We start from the raw sequence: 22858 nt of genomic DNA on the forward strand, positions 1-22858 counted from the left end.
AAGATCTCCACTAGGACCCTACCTAGGACCTATGAGCACATGGCTCATTATTTTATGTACAATGGCTTCTAAAGAAGCATAACACCAACAAGAAGAAAGAGAAGGAGTCTGGAAGGGTTCTCCTACACCATACTCCCCCTCTCCACACAACTTAAGAAATAGAAGAAGAGATGAGAGCCGGGTCTGTTCGAAGTGCCTTGAATTTGCTTTCCTCCACCCATGTAGCTTCAGATACTGGTTGATCTACCCATTTCACTAAGTGCTCCATGTAGACCTGGTGTCTAGTTGACTTCTTCACTATTGATTCCAAGATCTCCTTTGCTTTAGGCTTCTTTACCTGTGGTAAGACATTAACATCAAGGTCTTGTAGTACCTTGGCTTGGTTCTCAGTCTGCCTTGCTTTCTCACCCTTGTACATGATCAGATCAGCCACATTAAAGATTAGTGATATAGCTAAATCTGGAGGCAGGTCAACTTTATAGGCATTCTTACCATATTGCGACAGGATTCTACAAGGTCCTACCCTTCTCATCTGTAGTTTGGTAGGCTTACCTCCTTGCATCCTAGCTTTAAGCAAATGGACCATCACATAGTCACCCACCTTGAACTAAACTTCTCTCCTTTTCTCATCCACTTTGGCTTTCAATTTTTGAGTGGATTCAAGGATGGCCTTCTTAACCTACTCTTGAACTTCCTTGATGGTTTGAGTGAAGTCTTCTACTTGCCCACTCTTTATTTCCAAACTACCAACGTCTCTCAACTCACATACTCCTCTTAGATGTCTGCCATAGACAACCTCAAAAGGACTTCTATCGGTGGTTCTATTCACACTGTCATTATATGCATACTCTACTTGAGAAATGATTAGGTCCCATGTTTGGCCATACTCCTTAGTTAAACATCTCAACAAGTTACCTAACACCCTATTTATGACTTCAGTTTGACCATCTCTTTATGGATGGTAAGCTGAGCTAAATGACAAGTTGGTTCCTAGTCTCCTCCATAATGTTTGCCAAAAATGACCCATGAACTTGTTGTCCCTGTCTGAAATAATGCTTAAAGGGATTCCATGAATCTTAACAATCTCTTTGAAGAAGAGATGTGCAACATAGCTTGCATCATGTGTAGTCTTACATGGGATAAAATGACTCATCTTGGAAAATCTATCTACTACCACATAGATGCTATCCATACCTATTTTAGTCTTACAAAGTCCTACTACAAAGTCCATGCTTAGACATTCCCAAGGCCTGTTAGGAACTGGTAATGGTTGATATAAACAAGCATTGCTTGATCCACCTTTGGCTCTTTGGCATACACCACATTGTTCTACATATCTTTTCACATCCCTTGGCAACCTTAGCCAATAGTAGTACCTCTGTACTAAATCTAGGGTCTTATTAATCCCAAAGTGTCCACTCAAACTACCATTATGTTTCTCTTGGATGAGGTTTTCCCTCATTAATCCCCTAGATACACATAACTAGTTACCCTTGAATAAGAGACACTGCATACTCACCATGGAAATGGTTCTCAAACTCTTTGCAAACCTTGTAAGCTATTGAAAATTCTTCATCTCCCTCATAAAGGTCTTTGAAACCTTCTATTCCTATGCTCTGCAACTGTAACTCTTGATCTGTCAACAAATTCCTGCTTAATGCATCTGCCACCCTGTTAAGTTGCCCCTTCTTATGCTTGATGGTGAAGGTGAAGGATTGGAGGTATTCCATCCATTTTAGATGCCTATTTCTTATCTTCTCTTGAGTGTTTATGTAACTCAATGCCTGATTATCTGTGAACACTACAAATTCTTTTGGAAGTAGGTAATGCCTCCATTTCTTTAGAGACTGCACTAATGCATACAACTCTAGGTCATAAGCTGAGTACTTCTTGTTTTCTTCATTAAGCTTCTCACTGAAAAATGCCACAAGTCTTCCCTCTTGACTCAATACACCACCTACTGCAACTCCACTTGCATCACACTCCAAGGTGAATAGCTTATCAAACGTAGGTAGGAGAAGGATGGGTTTTGTGGCTACTTCCTGTTTCAACAATTGAAATGCTTTGTCTTCCTTCTTAGTCCATTCAAACTTAGTTTTAAGGCCTCCTTTTATTGTGTCAAGGACTGGTGTACATATACCATTGAAATTCCTCACAAATTTCCTATAGAATTGAGCTAATCCATGGAAACTTCTAACTTCAGTCCCTGTTTTAGGTGCAGGCCAATTCAAAATTGCCTCCACTTTGCTTGGATCCATCTTCAAGGTTCCTTTAGACACCACAAATCCTAAGTAAACCAACTCTTGCTTCAAGAAGTCACACTTCTCAAGGTTGATGGATAGCTTCTCCTCATGCAACCTTTCTAAAACTATCCTCAAACGCTCAAGGTGTTCTTCCTTGGTTCTGCTATAGATGAGAATGTCATCTAGGTACACCACCACAAATCTGCCTATGAAGTCTTTCAACACCTCATTCATCAACCTCATGAAGGTGCTTGGAGCATTAGTAAGCCCAAATGGCATCACAAGCTATTCATACAATCCATCTGTGGTTTTAAAAGCAGTCTTCCACTCATCACCCTCCTTAATTCTTATCTGGTGATAACCACTTTTAAGGTCTAGCTTGGTAAAATACATAGCCCCTCCTAAACAGTCCATTAGATCCTCTATTCTAGGAATAGGAAACCTATACCTTATGGTAATTCTATTGATTGCTCTTGAGTTAGTGCATAGTCTCCACTTACCTCCTTTTTTTGATGCTAGCACTACCGGGACTGCACATGGGCTGATGCTCTTCTTAATTAGTCCTTGTTCCAATAACTCCTACACTTGCCTTGCTACTTACTTATTCTAATCAGGTGTGAGCTCCTATGCAGCCTTGTTAGGTAAGGATGCACCAGGAACAAAGTCTATCTGATGGCTTATAGACCTTCTTGGTGGGAGTGTTGTAGGTCTCCATTACTCACTATGTCTTTATACTCTTGCAACATTTGCTTCACCTCCTTGGGTACTTGTGCCTGCAACTTGTCTGCTTTCTCTTTTGGTTTCATAAAGATGGCACACTTCACTATCTCCTCCTCATGTAGCAAACTCAAGAATTCTTTACCAGTAGCCATTAAAACACTAGGTGTTTTTGAAGTGCCCTCTCCATCCTCTGTCAAAGACTGAATCTTGAAGGTCTTGTTGTCCTTCTTAAAGGATATGGAGTTCTCCTCTCCATCATAGATCACCTTCCTATCAAATTGCTAGGGTCTTCCTAGCAACAAGTGACATGCATCCATAGGTTACACATCACAAAGGATCTTGTCCTTGTATCCTCCAATAGAAAAATCTACCCAAGTTTGCTCATTGACTAGTACACTCTATCCTTTGTTCAACCAAGTCACTTTGTAAGGATTGGTGTGGGGTATTCTTGTGAGTTTCAACTTCCTAACTGCCTCTTCTAAGATGATGTTGTCAGTTGAGCCTGTATCAACTATCACCTTGCACACTTTACCAGGAACTTTGCATCTCACCCTAAACAATGCTCTCCTATGTTTGGGTTCCTCCTTAACTGGTTGTCTAATCAAAATCCTATTAAACATCAGATTCTCACCAACTTCTAATTCAATCTGGTCCACATCCAGTGTCTTACTGCTTGAAGAGTCTTCTTGTGCATAAGCAACCCTCTTTCCATTGTTTGATGTGGTAGGCTTGTCAAGGCATCTATATGCCGAGTGTCCCAATTGTCCATAATTGTAACACTTCATAGTTGCAAAATAGGAGTTACCTCTATCGGTACCTCTACCCCTATTTGGACCACCTTGTGCACCTCTTCCTCTGGAATGTTCTCCTCTGAGATTGGTTTCACTACCATGCTCAATCAACTTGGCTTCTCCTTGGTTCCTTGGCTCATTTGTCTTGCTTTGTTAACCACCTCGGTGATTCACTTGGTTTCTACCTCTGCCTCTACCCCTATTATTGGAGTCTCCTTTCCCTTTGTTCCTCTCTTCTACCTTGATAGCAAGCTGATGACATTTCTGAATAGTAGTAGGAGTCCATAGGCTTATCTGCTCCTGAATGTTCCACTTTAGGCTGCTTAGATACCTAGCCACCTTAATTGATTCATCTTCTTGAACCTTTGATCTAAGACATAGTTTTTGAAATTCTTTGGTGTAGGAGGTTACATCAAGATATTTCTGCTTCAATCCTTGTCTCTTCTTATGAAGCTGGATTTCATAATCCTCTGGTAAGTAGTTCTCCTTAATCTTACTCACCATGGCTTTCCAATTTGCAATAGGTAGCTTTCCCATGCTAACCCTTTCTTCTTGGAAGTACTTCCGCCATGTCAAAGCTGCTCCCCTCATTCTTGATTTGGCAACTTTAACCTTCTAAGCCTCTGTCACTCCTTCACACTCAAAGTGGTTTTCCATGCCCTCAATCCATTCCATAACAGTGTCTATCCTTCAAAGTCCTTCAAAGTCCTTGGTGTTCAAGGCCTTAATAGCCTTCACAAAAGGTTCTTTATTGAACAAGGGATCAGGTTTAGGGATTACATCATCTATGTCTATTGTTCTCCTACTTTTACCCTTGGTGTCTTCATCCCAAGGTTCATGTGTTCTCTGATCCACCACTTCCTGTAGTTTATCCCTTATCTCACTCATTGCTGCTTCAAGGAGCGTATTCTTATCCTTTTTCTCTTCTACTTCTCTAGCCAGATCTGGATTAGTAACCATTCTTCTTTCCCCTACTGAGTCACCAGTATATAGAGACATACACAGTCCAACAAGTCTTTAACAGGCTCTGATACCAATCTGATGGGATGGCGTTTGGGATAGACTAGCCTAGTCTATGCTCCTGGATCCTTTCTTTGGATCCCCTGATGTTCTCCTCACACCCTAGGGTCTCTCGGACTCCCTTTATTTGAGTAATCCCCTGAGCTTGCCCAATCCACCCACCAATGAGTTGCTATGCTGCTGCTAAGGTCTCACCTACACATGAGACTCAAAACCCCTTACTATGGCTAATAAGGGCTAAGGCTTATTCCACACTTTCCAAGGTCTTAGCAAGGTTAATTCAGGTCTAAAACCATGTTTTACATCCCTCCATGTGCCCCCAATAAGTTGCTACCTTCATCCTTTCTACCAATTTCATTTTTTTGTGTTCAAGGCTACAAGGATTATGACCAATTAGGCCTCCTAACCGGTCTTCTAGGGCTCCCTCTCACAAATGATGCACAAACAACCCTAACTCCCAAAATGGACTACCATTCAATTGGCAAGGGCTCAAAGATTTTCTAGGTTTTGGGCCTCCAAATGGCCGTACAGTGCCTGAGGTAAATTTCGGGGTTTTTCAAGGGTTTTGTGAGGGTTTTGTAATCTGCCTAGGTCACAGTGAAGGTTTTGTGTGTTATCCACCTTGTTTGGATTTGTGGAGGCTCCTCCTTCACACCAATGATGCTTCTAACACTCCTCTACACTTCCTTCAAAGGATGTACCCTCCTCTGTCCAACCTTTCTCTCCAAGACCTCAGCAATTCAACCTCTCCTAACTGGGCACTGTCCAATCTCGCCTAGGAGTAGGTCTTTTCTTGGCTTTCCTACATTTTTAAGGGCCCTTCTTTCTTGGGATTTTAGTACAGGGTCTTCACATCCATTCCCCATGGTTTCATGGTGGTTCCACAACGGGGAATGGAGTTAAGGCTTCATTTACACAATCCTGTCCAAAACTGGACAGTAACAAGACAGTTTACAAACTATTTACACACACACTCAATCTGCAAGTAAAAATCTAAACTAATTGCTTGAAATGAAAGTATTTACACCATGAAGGACAAACCACGCAGTTTTGGATGTATCTCAATCCATTAATTTTCTTGTTTTCTTCATTCAAACTGACTGGTAACAGTTTTACAGTCTCAGTCTGATTTCTTTGCTAGGGTCATACAAAGCTTGACATCCAACCCTTTCACTATCTATACCTCAGTCTGTGAAACTAGGGTTTTCCATGCTAACCTAAAGAATTTGACATTATGGTGGAAAAGTTGCTTGACAACTTTTAAAAGTTGTCATGCAACTTTTGCAACTTTTGAGTAACTTTCCCAATGTTGCTTTTTATGACTCCTAGACCCACAATGGGCCAACCTAAGGACACCACCATGTTATAAAATACCCCTAAACACGTCAAGGACACACATACCCTCCATTTTCAGGAAAATCACAATCTTGACTCATGACCCCTAAGATCTCCACTAGGACCGTACCTAGGACCTATGAGCACATGGCTCATTATTTTATGTACAATGGCTTCTAAGGAAGAATAACACCAACAAGACAAAGAAAGAGAAAGAGTCTAGAAGGGTGCTCCTGCACCATTGTAGCACATACATGAGAAATCCTACAAAAAGTCATACATATGGAATGAGTTGAAAGCACAAAATACTTTTGTTGAACACACAACATGATTGAGAGGGCAGAGGTAATCATTCTATATCTCTAACACAATTGTATTTCCTCTCTATTAAACTTCAATCTTTAGATACCATATTAATTTAATGAAATAATGAAAGCACAAAACCCAGTCAACTCATGAACATTAGATTTACATGGAAAACCCAAGAAGGAAAAAAGAAGGATGAGAATCACACACAATATAGATATAAATGATTATAATAATTAGGCTATAGTCCATGAGCTCACTAATCTAGAATTGATAGCTAAGGTGCACAATCTTAGAGCAATATACAAAATATTTGCACAATGAAAACTCACTACGTCAAAGAAAGATATAGAGAGTTGCCAAGAGAGAAACACTATCTTCCAATAGGAATAACTAAAATAAAATGAATAGAATCCCCTGATAATGAAATTGACCTTGAACCTTTGTGTCAAGTGTCCATTATCATGGTAAATATTTACATAACCTCAAACTCTTTTACCAAACACTATCAAAGCTCTTCTCAAATAACTCTTTTGCATACCTTTTCCATAAAATCTATTTTCATATCACTCACATCCACATCAAATCATTTCAAATACATTCTACTCTTTCATACACCTCAAAACATATATTTACTCATCCTTATATGTAAAGATATTGATTAAAACTCTCAACTAGGTCAACCCAAAATAGTATATAAAATTACATTAACTAGGCCCTCCAGACCAATAATATCCAATGTAGTCCATTTGAGGAGAAAGAGGGGACCCAAAATCAGCACCATTTATCCTTCTTAGTTTATTCCAATGAACCACATACCCTAACATATCTTCCAAATCTGATTCCAAATAAAATGCGTAGATAAACAATAAAACTCAACAGCCAATAGGCCTAAAAACATCTTCCAATGCAAATTACCTAATGCAAATCTCCACATACTATAGAGAGACCCAAAATATTATTCTAACTCAACCTCCAATGCATATCTAGACCAAAAAGGTATGATCCAAATAAGATTATCTATTTGGGCACACTGAGACCCAACACGACTGACCATACCAAGAATAAACTAGCATAACTCACTTGCAGAAAAAAATAACATCAGAGTTTTGACTTGGAACACTATACAAACCAAATAAGAATGTTCTCCAAATCACAACAATCGAATCCACATATCTGGAAGCCACAAAGAAACTTTTGGATTAGTTTGAGAGACACTCTCATTGTTAGAGAACAACAATAACTAATATTATCATCTGAGCAACTAGAGGACCTATAAACTTGGTAGTACACCATTCATAGAAAATTAAAATTATATTCAAATCCACACACCATACTATTCATAATACAACTAAAAAATTTCTTCCACTAGGGCATTAAATACTCTTTCTTGCATATTAAAACTTCTACTACATTGATCCTCCAGAAACTACACATGTAAGCTCAACATCTTCACCAAGAAATATGAAAACATTTGAACACTTGATACCAGAGCAAATATACCACCGAAAATCTTCTACAACTTTATATAAGTTACTATAACATTAATGACAAGACAACCTTACCTAAAATACCAATCAAACTCAACAATAACACCAAGCAAAACAAATTGACATCATATATCTCTAATCATCCTCCATGATAAAATCAATTGAGAAACCAATCAAAATCAATATCAACACCAATTTATGACTCCCTTAATCATTAATACAAAATAGAGAAACTTTCATATACTTGCATGACAATATAATAATAGCTCACTTGTGACCAACCATAACCAATAATAGTTTGCACAACACAAGACTATCTCTAGACCAAGCCAGATCTAGAGCAACAAGTTTTACATTAATGACAACATAGCTTATATTTCTAACAATATCGTCCTTTGTAATTAGTGGAAATACTCGTACTATCTTCTACTAAAATCTCCCCCCCTTTGACATCAAATACAAAGGGCACACATCTAAAAATTGTCACCTTTCTTCGAAAATCTCACCCCCTTTGTAATATTCCTCTGAACTCTTTTATCTTGGCACATTCTCTTTCTCTGATATATGTAATACTCCCCCTAGCACAAACAACTCTCATGTACAACCACTTTCTTGAAACTAAGGAAACATACACTACACTAATCGCCCTAAGAGAATCCACCATACCAATCCAAGAGACCAAAGATAAGTTTTTAGTCTCCTCCTTAATGATTTTAAAATTTAATTCATCTAATGATCTAACTACCACAAGGAACTAGTGCAAATTAATTTTCTTCTACAGTTGATAATGACACTAAATTTTGCTCCAAGAAGTCAATCTACCACCATATAAAGTTATTTTGTTATCTACATTTTAGATTGATTCCATATCCATATCACCTTTTGTGCACCTTTATCTAAAAATTCACATTGGAAGCACAAGCTTCCTAAGAACTCTTTACAAATCAACAATGTTGAAAACAATTAACCACCCAAATCCTTAAGAGGGTTCATAATATTTTCAAGTAGATCTCCCCTTAGACTCAACAATGTGCTTAGTTCATAGAATAATCAACATCAACTAAGGGTGCCTATCCATTCCTAAATGTATCTTCATCTGATTTCTTCATCCATGGTATGTTCAACTTATATTTAAGATCAACCTTATTTTCCATATCAATATGCTTCTCATTTCTTTCTTTGCAATAGTTAACTTATAACATACTAAAACTTGTTGCAGTCAACTTCCATTTATTCTATTATTATGAGTCCTTATGAATCTTTCATTAGAATGAAACTTAGCAACCTTGTGTACATACATACTGCAAGTATAGAAGCATCCATTTAAATATTGAACATTCCTACCATACCTAGTATGAACAAGAGGAGATCTCCTCAAGTTTTTCTTGTTCTAGATTGAACTGAAATCTTTCCGATATTTGATAGAGTCCTTCAATTCATCCTTGACCTCTTATTTTTCCAAGTATTTTCTTCATCAGAATCCTTAGAGCTCTCACCCTTTTCAAAGCCAATTTTGCCTTTGTCTATTCTTCTTTTGAGCACTAAGCATTACATCAAGTACTTAATTGCCACCTCTAAGTTTTAGACCTTTGTTAGTCTATTCCATTGCATCTTTTAATTCCTTTCTAGCTTCGTCACTTCAATTTTGAGTTTGTGAATTATTTATTTTTCTCATCAACCTTTATCACAAAATCATCAATGACTTTCTTTCCTTTATCAAGTAGTTTGCTCAAGTAAGTGATATTTTCCATTGCCTTCTTATTTTCTTGTCTACTTTCATCCAAGTCTACCAAGGGTGATCTCTTGTTATTAAACCCTATAGATTGAATATTCTAATTAAGTAAAAGCAAGTTAGGCGTATACCATTACATAACCGCAAAAAGTGCCACCTAGGGCACATGAGAACTATGTGCCTATCTAACGAAAGAACAAAGAAAAAAAAAACCAATAAAGAACCACCAAGCACTAACCTACGACCTAAGACAAAACTAGCAACATAAACTACATCAAAACTAGCCAACCGCCAAAGACACAAATAGATTCCTTACTGGACAGAGGAATTGCCTTTTTGCCAATCCTTACATAAACTAGGGACTTTATCAGAGAATGAGATTATTTTATTAGAGTCCTTTTCAGAGTTTGGAGTGCCAAAATCTAGAATGTCTTTGACAATGGAAGCAAGGGGCTCCATCAAAGAAAAAGGGAACATAACAAGCCTCTTTCGTTTGACTTTCCTTTGGTCGATTTCTTCTTGAATAGCTTTTAAAGAAGCCAATTTTTTTAGAACCATCTCCTAGCTTCACATAGACACCTCCTCTATCTTACCCTTAAGGATCTCCTACTTTTCCCTCTATTCGAAAACAATCCTATTTTTTATTCTTTTGCAACACCTCCTAAATAAGCTCTTTTAACATCCCCTCAATTTTCTCCCAATTTTCCAACTTCCTAGCAATATTGCTTATTTCTTCTTAGATGAGTTCATCCCTCTCTTACATAGCCCATTTATCCACTCTAGACCAATCTTATACCATATCCTTGAGTCTATTGATCTTCTTGACAGCCAAGCCAAAATGTGATGAGAGCCATTTCATCACTAGTTCCTGCCACTCAACATTATCCTCCAACTTTAAAATTTGAGACTCTAAGTTAAGGGGGAGACTCTTGGAGTCAACAGTCTCTTCATTAGGAGGAAGGGGGACAACCTCCTCGGAAGCCACAAGGACTAGTTTGATTTAGAATCATAGCAATATAAATCATTAATCTTTTCCTCTTTGTCTGACTCCAACACCTCAATATTTTAGGAGCTAGAGTCAGAGAAGGATTATAATTTGCTTCTCTAATGGGGTTAAAGTGGGTGGGGAGAAGATTAGGTTTGGAAGTGGAACTAATAGTAAAGTTGGGTTTCATCATGGGGACCTTGGAAAGCTCAATCACAAAATTTGGGTCTAGGAGGAGGTCAAGAGGATTTGATAGGGACCCACCAGGAGGGGTTAAAGTAAGGTTAAAATTATAAAGTATAAGAATCAAACCCTAATGGAGGGGTAGGGAATTTATAGACTTAGCTTTAGCAACAGATTGAGATAATGAAGAACAAACCTGGTAAGTAAAATTAATTCAAATACGATATGTTAGGTGGTTTAACATTGGGAAAAGTTGGGTGTGAAATATTTTGTAACACCCATCCAAGGTGAATAATTTAATCAACAACAAGGCCACATTTTTCATATGCGAGGAAGTTCTTCCTTGTTATACCCACTTTGTAACCTAGATACTCCTCACACCTCGAAGAATCACTTAAATTCCTCTTTAAAAAAGACCCTTTCAGCTTCTTACGGAAGGTTATTCCATTTGGAAAAAGCACAGTAATGGTAGAAATAAAAACCAGTGTGACTCTAAAGGTGACCTTTCTAATATTCACTTCCCCCTTTCACCAAGCCAATGCAAGTTTCTAAGAGAGCTTTTGGTCAAAACCTTGCATGCCTTCAACATAACTGTCTAGATTCCCTTTTACCACTTTCTGCCATTGTTTTGGTTTGTTCTTGAATTCATCTTATGAATCAAGTTTGATTTCTATTAAGTCCCCTCCCATCTCAAACATAAAGAGCTTCATAAAAAAAATTAGGTGGGTAGTGCAAAAATAAACAGTTGGGACACAAAAACCCTTATGAGGAAAAAGGAAAGTGACAATGCTGTTTGAAAAAGATTTTTGCCACCAAAGCAAAAAATGACTAGCGAAAAAGGCAGCAAAGAAAATGATAAAGATCAATTTTAAATTATACTCCAAGATTAAACTTTTTGTCCTCAAAGATCGTTGCACAAACCAAATCCGTAATATCATAAATAGTCGTCTAGATTTTTAAATCCTTGGAAAATGGTCCTAATGAGGCTAGCCTTTTCACAACAATGTTGCCTTACCTTTTCGTATGACAAAGGTGGATATGGCTAATTCTTTGAATGAGGGTCTTCACACTTATATTTTGGAGTAGCTTCATTCTTAAGAAGAAGGATAGTGTTCCTCGAATCACCTTTTATTATGATTCAATTGTACTTTTTTCATTGATAATAATAAGGCCGTAATAAATGGTAGCAACATCCACAAAGCTAGACATTTGTAGGCCCATGTTGGCCATGTGAGCTAGAACAATGTTCACCCTGTGGTCGTGGATAATGTTAAATAAGACGTTTAAATCATTATTTGACTTTATATTCTCAAGGAAAAAGGAAAAAATATGCTTTGTTGTTGTGCATTAGAATTTTATGGGTTGTATCATGTCAAAGCATTAGAGGTACAAGGAATATATGATATTGTATAATTATTATTCAACTCTTCACTATATTTTCACGAGCCATTTATGTACATTTTTCACCATTATAAACCAATTTTACCATAAATATTTAAAGTTATTTAAAGTTATGAGGTCCATCTACCAAGGTTTTATAGAGCTTAAAGTGTAGAAGAAATATATTTCTCATTCATTGAACCAATAACTTAGTTATTTTGAGGATAGGAATTCACATCCACTTAAAAATAGCTAATAGTAGGTTTGAGAACCAACAAATCTGACCATTTTATATGCTATGGCAATGTGAAGACTATTACCTCTACATGTCTAAATTAGATGATTAAACAATGTTTACATCTATTTTATAGATTACACTTGGGAAGCCAACAACCATGTGTGCCAAATGGTAGTCCATAAGGAAACTTTACACGAGCAATTTCTGTAAATGTAAATCCATCCAAAATTACTCCAAACCCTCCACCATACTTATCGCTCACTAATGATATCACCACTCCTAAAACAAAACATAATAGAACATAACATGAATTATAATTCTTCCCGATTGACAAAATAATTATCTATAATGATTAGATCTATAAACTTGGTGCTATCTTCTCACCATCATCTTCTGTTTTAGCTCCAGGTCGAGCTACAAACAAGGGTTCAGATGGAATGGCCCCTTCAATATACCAATTTTTTGTTACTTTCTCTTTCAAATCGATCTATATCATTAAAGAACACAAATATCAATTTCTAAAATTGCATGGCATTAATTTATAAAGAAAAGAAAATATAAAAAATAAACAAACAAGTCAGACAAATTGGAGGAGAAAGTCACTAATGATAAGATAATAATATATAAAGTAAGATGACCTTTGTAAGAGTATTGGTAATATTACAAGGGCGTCGTGTCGTACAGCCATATATATAACGATACATCTTCCCAATGTAGTTTGGATTTATGGTGCACAGGTCTATTCCTCTACCGTGTTTCTCTGGAGGCATCGCAACATCTAGTTTCCCTGTTAGAGTGCCATCAAGGGGTATCGTGAAACGTCCTATTCTGCTCTCAAAAACCAATATCTATGAAGCGGCAATATTATCCCACTAAATATACAAATAAAATCAATGTCATTTGAAGTGATATTGTCAAGAATTTCATACAGTTTTTCACTCTGTGATTATGCTAACTTATTGTTATGTTAATTAGGGAATCTTGTTTTGGAATGAATTCATTTCTGTTGACATGTACTATATACTAAAATACCATACAGTAAACATCAATTACCTTGAATTTACAGGAACGTCTTCACCAGAGAAGGATCTCAACTCTTTTGGTTTTAATATATCTACGATGGACGGATCGGCGTTATATTCACAACAATCAACTATTATTGACGTCTCCTTGCCAAGCTCTTGTCTTTCTTCATAAGCATTGATGAAGTGTAATGTTATGAACAATGGCACTTCAACAGATGTAAGCTGTCATAATCATTCAGTTAGTTTAACACATGAATATTTTTGTTTATTATTGAGGGAAACATGTACTACTACTTACCATCTCTCCTGTAACTCTAGAAACTACATGCATAAATGCCTTAGTCTCTGGCTGCCATTTGAAAATCTCCCCTCCGAAAATACAACCTAATGAATATCTTATAGGCATCTCGGGAACAATGATGTAATTCTCTGTAACTGCAAAAGAATGAACCCAACCTGGAGCATGACCTCCTCTGCAATTTACCTGAATTATTTTCCAAAAATAATTGTAATCATTTTTTATTTATTTTTATGGTCTTTGTTAAACGTTTTACTCAATTTGTTAAACGTTTTACTAAATTTGATCTTACCCTTCGAATTAAAGTTCTTTCATTGGTTCCAGCAAGCATGCGGACAACATTGTATCCTGGGTTGATGATATCTGGAAGGATTGTAATGAGTTCGTTCTCAAATACCATAGGGTGTCCAGACTGGTTGGGATTCATCCCCTGCCAAGCATATAACAAGTTAATGTATTAGAAACATAAATTTTTCCTTCAAATTCATGATAGCCGTATTGAATATTAATATTGTGCTATAAAATGACATACTCCCAGATTGTCGGTGTAGTTGAATCTACCGATGGTTTCAAGTGTGTTGGGGTTGATTTGGATAGATCCCCTAGTAGTCTCTGTCACGCAGATAACTCGTCCGTCACCTAGGCTGTCAAAACCATATGACATGTATATAGATATTTCGTTAAACATTGAAAGCAGAAAGATCATTTTAAGAGTCCACAATGTTGGAGAGAAAAGGTAAACAACCTAACGACTGCTACATTAGCATTGTCGGTGACTCAGGCACCAGAAATCATGCCCATCAAGTACCCAATGCAGGATAAGAAATTTGACGGCTTTGGAAATTCTGAAAATTCACGATGACAAATTCTTTTGTTTCTCTTGGCCATCTTGTAAGCCTCGGACTGTAATTGTCCATGCCCGCCATTTACTTTGCCATTATCAAACTGAACACGGACCAGGGTAGCATATCTGTGAGATAAAACACTATTATAGGTCTAACAGAAAGCAAGCGCTCAGCTAGAGAATATATTTCATGTACAGAAATTATCAAATATGACACAAGAGTGTAGAATATCATCTAAAATAACATTGGAGAAGGGAGTAATTGTAGAAAAGAAATCTACCCATCGAAAAGGTGGTTGACACTGTAATCGCGTATGTCAAATACTCCTGGTCCATTTCGGAGGTAGGTACCATTCTGTATACAGTCCATGCAGAATCCCAGCAGATATGAGTCAGTAAGTTATATTTAAACAAACTAACTTTTTATTTTAATCTCTTCGGCAACAGAATGAGAAAATTCGTTAGAGATCGGCCGGCCAAGATATTTTACAGAAATAAAAAGTTAACACCTCCAAAGAGAGCACCATATCTTATCAACGCTATTAATTCATTTTCATTTGCTAGATACGAGAATAGACGATAATTTTGTGTTGGAAATAAGTCATTTGTGAATCAAACTGCAAAATTGTTTTGGAATTAAAACTACCACCATTTACTTCTCTATACTCCTCCGTAGCTTCTTTCTTACTCTTCCAATGATGCATTCTTTTCATTTTACTCCACTTTGAATGTACACATAACAAATTTGAATTAAAAAGTTTAGATTATAATCTCCTTAGGATTTTGCTACAATAGATTTCAAATTAAATGCATTTTAATATTTTGTTATATAGCTTTGGTTGGGCATACGAAAGGAATAAGGAGACAGTTTTGAATAAAAGATAGAAAGAAGAGTATGGAAGTTTTTATAACAGCAATAAATAGCCAGAGCAGGGCAGGTTTTAGATCAGTGCATTAAAAAAAGAGCAGATGAATGTGGCTGTAGTAACAGCTGATATCAACCAGAACAGGGGATTACATTTTGACGTGTAAAATTGAAAAGAGCCCCAGCTCTCTTTTAAAATCAGATTTTATGTCTTTTCATATGTGAATATACATATAATTTTTCCAGCAGTAAAGCTCATTTTCTTGATATTGTTTCAACTATTTTCTATCTATTCTTTGTTTTTCTTTTTATCCTCGGCCTCTACCGTAAAAAATTGCAAGAGTTCGTGTGAAAACATTGATAAACATATGGTAACTAAGTCATTTTATCCATGATTGATATTTCATAAGGCAAAAACGTTTCGCAAAGTGATAACATACTAACCAACCAGTTTGGAATGTTGCCATCAACTTCGAGTTCGCCCTCCCAACGCTCTTCCTCCAAACTTTGCCACGCAGCATGATATTTTCCGGCGCTTGCGCTATCTATCGCGTTTTGGTCGGAAAAGAAGCGCATACTTGCAGCCAATATTAACCTAGGAATTCTACGTCCGGCACAGAAGTTTGTCTCTAAACAAAGGTAGCCAATGCCATTTGTTCCCCTCCCTGGCAAATATTTTGAACTTTGAATTCTAAAGACATAAGAGTCTACTAATGCCATTAAAGCACATATGTGGCACCCAAGAGAAAACTGCACATTATGTGATGCAATATGCAAGACATATATAATATGTAATAGAGAGGAAATGATTCAAGGAAAGTGAAGTCAAATGAAAAGGTTATTGATTGTGATATTTCATCTGCCTTGAATATAATTGGAGGAGACTCATTCAATGTTTCTTTGACCTGCCTATCATAGAGATGAGACAAAGCAGAAGTAGCGTGGAATTGAATTGGTGATTGGTTTTGACGGAGAACTCTATAGAGTAGATTTAATTATCATCTTGAGTTGGAGGGACTGTAATGAGTCTTCTGTCTGCGCGGGATTCCCGGCCCACCAATATAAGTCCTAGAGATTATTAATTAAATTAGAGCGTGCCTGTTTCATTTCTTATTTCTGCCAGGCAAGGACGGCATAAGATAAGGTTCCTCGATCACGTCATGTTAAGGCAGGTAGCGTCCAGCAATGTAGTTCCACACATTTTCTAATGCCCCCAATTTCAGTCTTAGTTGATAGTCAGTCAATAAACAAAATAGGGGTAGTAAATGACGGAATAGTTTTGAGTCAAAGAAATATTGTATCGAAAGATTAGTAATATAATATTGTAGACATGAAACTTGCAGACTGATTTTAGTTGTTTTTTTAATTGAACAATGCACATTAGACAAGAATTGGAAGCCTTTTCATTAAAAAAAAAAAAAAAAAAAAAAATGTAGAGAAGAATCTCAAAACCTAAACAACAGGCTATATTCAATGAAGAGCGTGGAAAAGACAACCAAATAAAATCAAAATCTTTTATATTTTAATGTGTACGTAATTTTTTATTTATTTATAAATTTATTTTAAAGAAATATCTTAATATACTTATATAGTAATCAATATACAATATATTTATATGTTAAATTTATTTATTTTTAAAAATTTTAATTTGTTGTTATTTATTTTAACTTTCATACAATTTTAAATATTAATCTTATTTTTTCATTATTTGCACAATATCATATATTTAGTCTATTATCAACTTTGATTTTCAATAGATGTGATCTATGCATCAAACTTTTGCAATTTTTAATCCAAGTCAAACTCATAGTGTGCAAGGTTAGTCACACATGGAGTGGATTTGACTCAACTTTTTTTCTTTTCAAATTCAAATTACATGGTCCTACATTTTTCAATAGTTGTTGAAATGGATACCCTTGAGTTCTTGGCTCTTAGCCGAAGAGGTTCAACCTATTGGCTCGTTCCCCGCATATCGGGTGGCAAAAAATACTTTGTGAAGGCCCTCACTGGGCTAGCAGCTCGCGGGCTTCATCCCTTTGCTAGGTTGTCATGCTCGCAGGTCTGGACCTCCATCAAAAATAAAATAAAAATTACACATTTGTGCAATAATTTTTTATGATTTTGTAGTTTGTAGATATTGAAAATCATTTGTCTATTAATTCTAATCTTGGATCATTTTGACCTAAATTTATTTATTTTTAAATTCAAATGGCAATTTCATATACTTTCCACTATTTGAGAGCTAACATGGTAAATAGTTGTGCATTTTGTTTTGATGAAATGGTTTATAGAGACATTCATTTCCACATTAATTAATATCATGGATCATTCAAACATATTAAACAATTAAAACCAATAGTTATATGAACAAATCATTTGCAAGCACTAAAATAAAAACATCAACTTTGATATCAAATTTATAAATTTTATAAGTTTGAGAATAATGTTTTAAATATACATCTAAGATAAATCTAGTATATCTTTGGGTTAATTGAGGATAACTTGATCCTCACAATTCAATAGTTGCCCAAAGCTATTTTTGAATACTTGTAATCGATGAAAATTTTCATACATCAAGCATTTAGATAAAGAATCTCAATAGAGTATACTATAAAGATTTTAAATTAAACACTTAAGAAACCAAATCTATGGTATATCAGAGTTCATTGGTGACTCCACAACACCCCTAGGAACCTTGTAAGACCAAAATGACAAAAAATATCTTTCTTCAACAATATAGGATTGATTGAATATAAAATTGGGCATGACAATGTACATGAGAGGCCTAGCTTATAAAGACAAGATAAAAAGTAGGATTGTACAAGATTATGACATGTGTCATAATCCTATACAATAAGACAACTAAAGTGTTGACCTAGGTTAAATAAAATTATTTGTAAAGTAGTTGTCATGAGATAAGATAAAATCATATGACAACTAATCAATGTTTGAGAAGAACACGTGCAAGACGTAAGGAAACTTAAGTCGTGTAAAATAAGTCCCCCACTAAGAACTAACAAAAAATACTAGGTACAATGAGATAGGTACAATGACAACTAATCAATGTTTGATGGCAAATATGCCAGTATATTTTCCTACCATTTTACCATTTTGAACCATTTTAGGCATGGTAAAATCATGTCTTTTCCTTTCTATCTGGCCTCCTCTTTAGAGAATAGTCTTAAAAAACAAATGGAGAATCCAAATAGTCTCGTTCTCCATGAAGGGCTTATTGTGTTTGTCTCACAAAAATATGGTTAGAGCATGATTCATTTTCAATAAACACAAAAACCATTAAAATGAGATATCAAGGAAGATTAAACAAGAACATCATGAGAACAAGACCACATAAATGAAATATACTCATGAAGCTCCCATTGCAAGTAGCTCTTCCTTGTCCTCCTTGCCTCCACAAACTTTGGTAGCTCCAAATTTTGACAAACGGAGAGTTGGAGAGGGATGTGGATTGCTCTCCTTGTGCTCAAAAAGGTAAGTGGATGGATTATTGGATTGTTGGATTTGAGTGATGGATTATGATTTGATAGATTTGAGAGAGGATTTAGAAGAGGATGAGAGGAGAATAGAGCAGCATGAGGATGCATGAGAAGTGGATATTATTTGTGAGGATAAGAAGCCCCAATTTATAGATTGGAGAAGGCCAATGAAGGGCCAAGATTGATTTGATTATGAAAGGTTGGGATTGATTTTAGATAGAAGGCATGGATCAAGGGTGCCTTGGGAAAATAAATAGGAATATAAAATTCCTTTGGAAAAAGGGGGGAGAAATTTGAATTTCAAACTTGAGGAATTAAAAATTCCAAAATAAGGATGCATTGAGGGATTCAAAGAAATTTGAATTTCTTTGAGAGACTCAATGTTGATGTGACATGAGTGGGAATTAAAAAAATGGAGAATAATGATAAGCACAATTAGGAGAGATTCTAGAAGGATTAATTAGGTTGAGTGGGATTAGAAAAAGTGATTTGTAGGAATCACATGACTAGGCTAATTAATTAGAATTAATTAATTGAGTGGGTTTAGAGGAAATAATGATTGAGAGGACTTTAGAAGAATAGGGGAATAATTAATTTATTTGATAAATTAATTATTGGACAATAGTGACAACATTAATTAAATTAGATTTAATTGATTCTAAAAGGAATAAGGATAACACAATTAAAGTCAATTAATTATGTTGATAGGCTTAAATTACTTAAATATTAATTTTAGGTGTCTACAGTGTTCATCATGGAGTATGCTAAGATCCTTGAAGTTGTTCCCTTTCTATCTGAGAAAGGCCAACATAATAATATTCATGGATTTGGAGGATAGTGGGGGTGTCATTCCTTTGGATGACCCTGATTATAAGCTAGTGGAAGAATGTGAGATGATGGTTGCCCCTAGTACGTTTAGTAGTAAGAATCCCTCCAGATGGGTGGCCAACAACTATAAATCTACCAGTAAGCTAATTTATAAGGTCGAGCCTCTTTCTTAAAAGAAGAAGCTTGCGGCTAAGGACTATGGTCCGAAGACTTTGGACCATGAAATTAAACTAGACATTCCTATTAACATCCTGAAGGAAAAGTAGGGGACCATGCCTAAAGAAGAAGATAGTGGGTTATGGAGGAATGGTTCTCTGATGAACTTGGTGATGGAAGCAACCAAAAACCAAGAGAGCTACTGGAAGTGGGTGGAGAGAGAAATTGATACCCTCAAAGTGGGGGTTAAGGAGATAATAGATATCTTCATATCTTTGCTAGAGCCTAGCAAGTCTGAGAAGCTCATGTGTATGACCCAGAAGCTCTCCCAAGCTGTCGAGATTATGAAATGCAACCATGAACAACAAATTGAAAAGGTGGAACAGTCTATAGTGGAGATAAAGAAAAACCTCAAGAACCTGGTCGACATAAGAAAGGATGCCATGAATAATAGTATGGAGGGGCTCAAAAAGATCAATGTCATGGTTGCAGAGTATAGATCCATCCATAGTGATCCTAAGAAATATCTTGGAGGTGAAGACATTGCTATCAAAGGCAACAAAACCACAGGACCTAGTTTCAGGACTAGAAGCAGGAGCAGTAATAAGGGCACCTCCAGATTCATTATGGAAGAGCTGGAGGAAATCACCATCCAGAAGAACAAGCAGCTGATGCACTCTCTTATTTGAGTGATTTTGGTTTTTTGTCCGTGTCTCTTTTGCTTTCGTGTCTATTCTGGGGTGCTCCCCTAATTTGTTGTTGGTTTATATCTGTTTGGCTAATGACCGGAATTTGTAAAACTTTTGGTTTTAGGTCCATTTAAAACCCGTTTATCTTTATCAAAAAAAAAACTTACTAGGTACAAGACCTTTACTAGGTCCAAAGCCTTACTCAAACGAAGACCGCTCTTAAATGCAACCCAAGAAGTCGATTATTATGATGATTATGTGTGGTTACTTCAAAATCATTTTAGGTAACCATGTACAATGTGAATGCAATCTCTCACAAAGGGAGAAAAGGAGAAATCGAATGGGATAAAAATCCTCTCAAAAAGAGAGAAAATATATGAACAAGAAAGGATGATGTATGAACGAATCACTGATACCTTCCCAAGGGCTACATCCATGATTAATATATAGTTAAGTACCACCCATAGGAATAAAAAAGAGACAACATATCCTCTCATAATGAAGAATATATTATTTCAATGAAGTATTGCCTAAATAAAAAGATGATCAAATGCTTAAAAGCAATACATCTTCCCTCAGGAAGAATTAAGTCCATAGGATAGTAAGGAAGTCACTCAATCTACAACTAAAAGGATGAATGAAGTCTCTAAATGCGAGTATCTAAAAGCTAAGTAGGAGTCTCCAATATTGAATAAGTTACATCATAATCATGATCATTTAAATCAACCTTGAAACACGAAGAATAAAGAGAATGAGGAAACTCATGATTATCAATCTAAAACTAATGGGATAACAATTATGCTAAATTTGTTATCAAAGAGGAAATATATTCCCTCAAGAATGTCTTCAAAATCTGTAGTATGGGACTCCACACACAAGTGTGAAATACTCATCAAATAATAATCCCATAAAGAAAGATCTAAAATTCTAAGGTTCATCCTACTAAAAGGAAGTAGCCAAAGATGAAGAAGTGGGACGTTGAGGATTAGGAAGTTTAGCACTATTCTTCAGAATATCAAGATTTAAGTGACAAATTTTTTTCTCACAAACATGATTCAGCCTTGATGAAAGAGGGTATACATTAATCAAATGAGCACTATCATAATTAAGAGAAAATGAGAAAAGGATTGCAAACATGCCAAAATGATCAACCACCCTTTTAGCAATAATTTCTCTAGTCTCTATGTCCTATTGTATACACAATCAAGAGTGAACTCAATTCATTTACCTTGTCCACTATGAATAATTTGATAAACAAAAGAAGATTACATGATCATCATCAATATATTAAATGAATTACAAGGCTCATAAGAAGAAAATATATTCGTATAAGGTGCCATATTATGAGAATACTCCCTTTGAATTGACAACTTGAGATTTTGGCTATGTTGCACAGGATATTTTTTAGTATTAGGATTAAATGTAAATAAGAAATATTGAGACAATAGATCCAAGTCAACAACTAATTTCTTAGAGGGTGAGTTAGTTTTGACAAAAAACAAGAGACGTAACAAAACATCTTTTACAAAATTATCTTTTATTATAATTTTATCAATTATGGGTTTGATATTTTGTATAAGAAGGTGCTTGATATCACTCAAAATCCAATGTCTTCTTCCTTTTCTCAAGGAACAAAAGTAGCAAAGGAAGGAAAATCTAAATTTTGAGAGATTGGAGGAGGTATAGATGGTGACATGCATTAACCTAATTTTCCATTATAGAATGATAAGGTGGAACCACAACATACACATTATACTCTCTAGGAAGGGAAACGATACTTGATCTACAATTGGGTTTATTCACTACCTATGGAAAAATAATAGTTAAAGTTATATCCATATATATCACAGGATTGTTAGTGCTAGCAATCAGAATAGGACTCAAACAAATACCTAATAATAACTTAATTATTCTCTTGTCTTTAAAATTATAGAAGGAAAAAAATAAAGTCTTCATGAGGTCGAATGGGTTACGACATTTATAGCTAAATTTAGTCAAGAGTAAAGTTCCCATTTCATAAAAATGATTGGAACCTACTATGATATATTGTATGCCTTTGTCCTTCAAATGGAAAACTTAAACAAGTATGAACTAAAAAAGGGACTACTCTCATGGGGGTGAGCCATGAAAGACCCAACATCACATAAAATTGTTTAAAGGTAGGAATTATGGTAAATGGAACACATCCTAGATTTTAGGCCCAACCTAGATGCAAAGGATGATGGAAAAAAAATGT

The 22858-nt window shown here is 35.8% G+C and overlaps 1 pseudogene; it reads right to left on the bottom strand.

Moving 5' to 3' along the window:
* Nucleotides 1-12550: 12550 nt before the first annotated feature.
* Nucleotides 12551-16175, bottom strand: LOC131045648 (carotenoid cleavage dioxygenase 8 homolog B, chloroplastic-like; annotated as a pseudogene).
* Between the last annotated feature and the right edge of the window lie 6683 nt (nucleotides 16176-22858).

This window comes from Cryptomeria japonica, chromosome 3 (assembly GCF_030272615.1).
Source record: "Cryptomeria japonica chromosome 3, Sugi_1.0, whole genome shotgun sequence".
Lineage (NCBI taxonomy): Eukaryota > Viridiplantae > Streptophyta > Pinopsida > Cupressales > Cupressaceae > Cryptomeria > Cryptomeria japonica.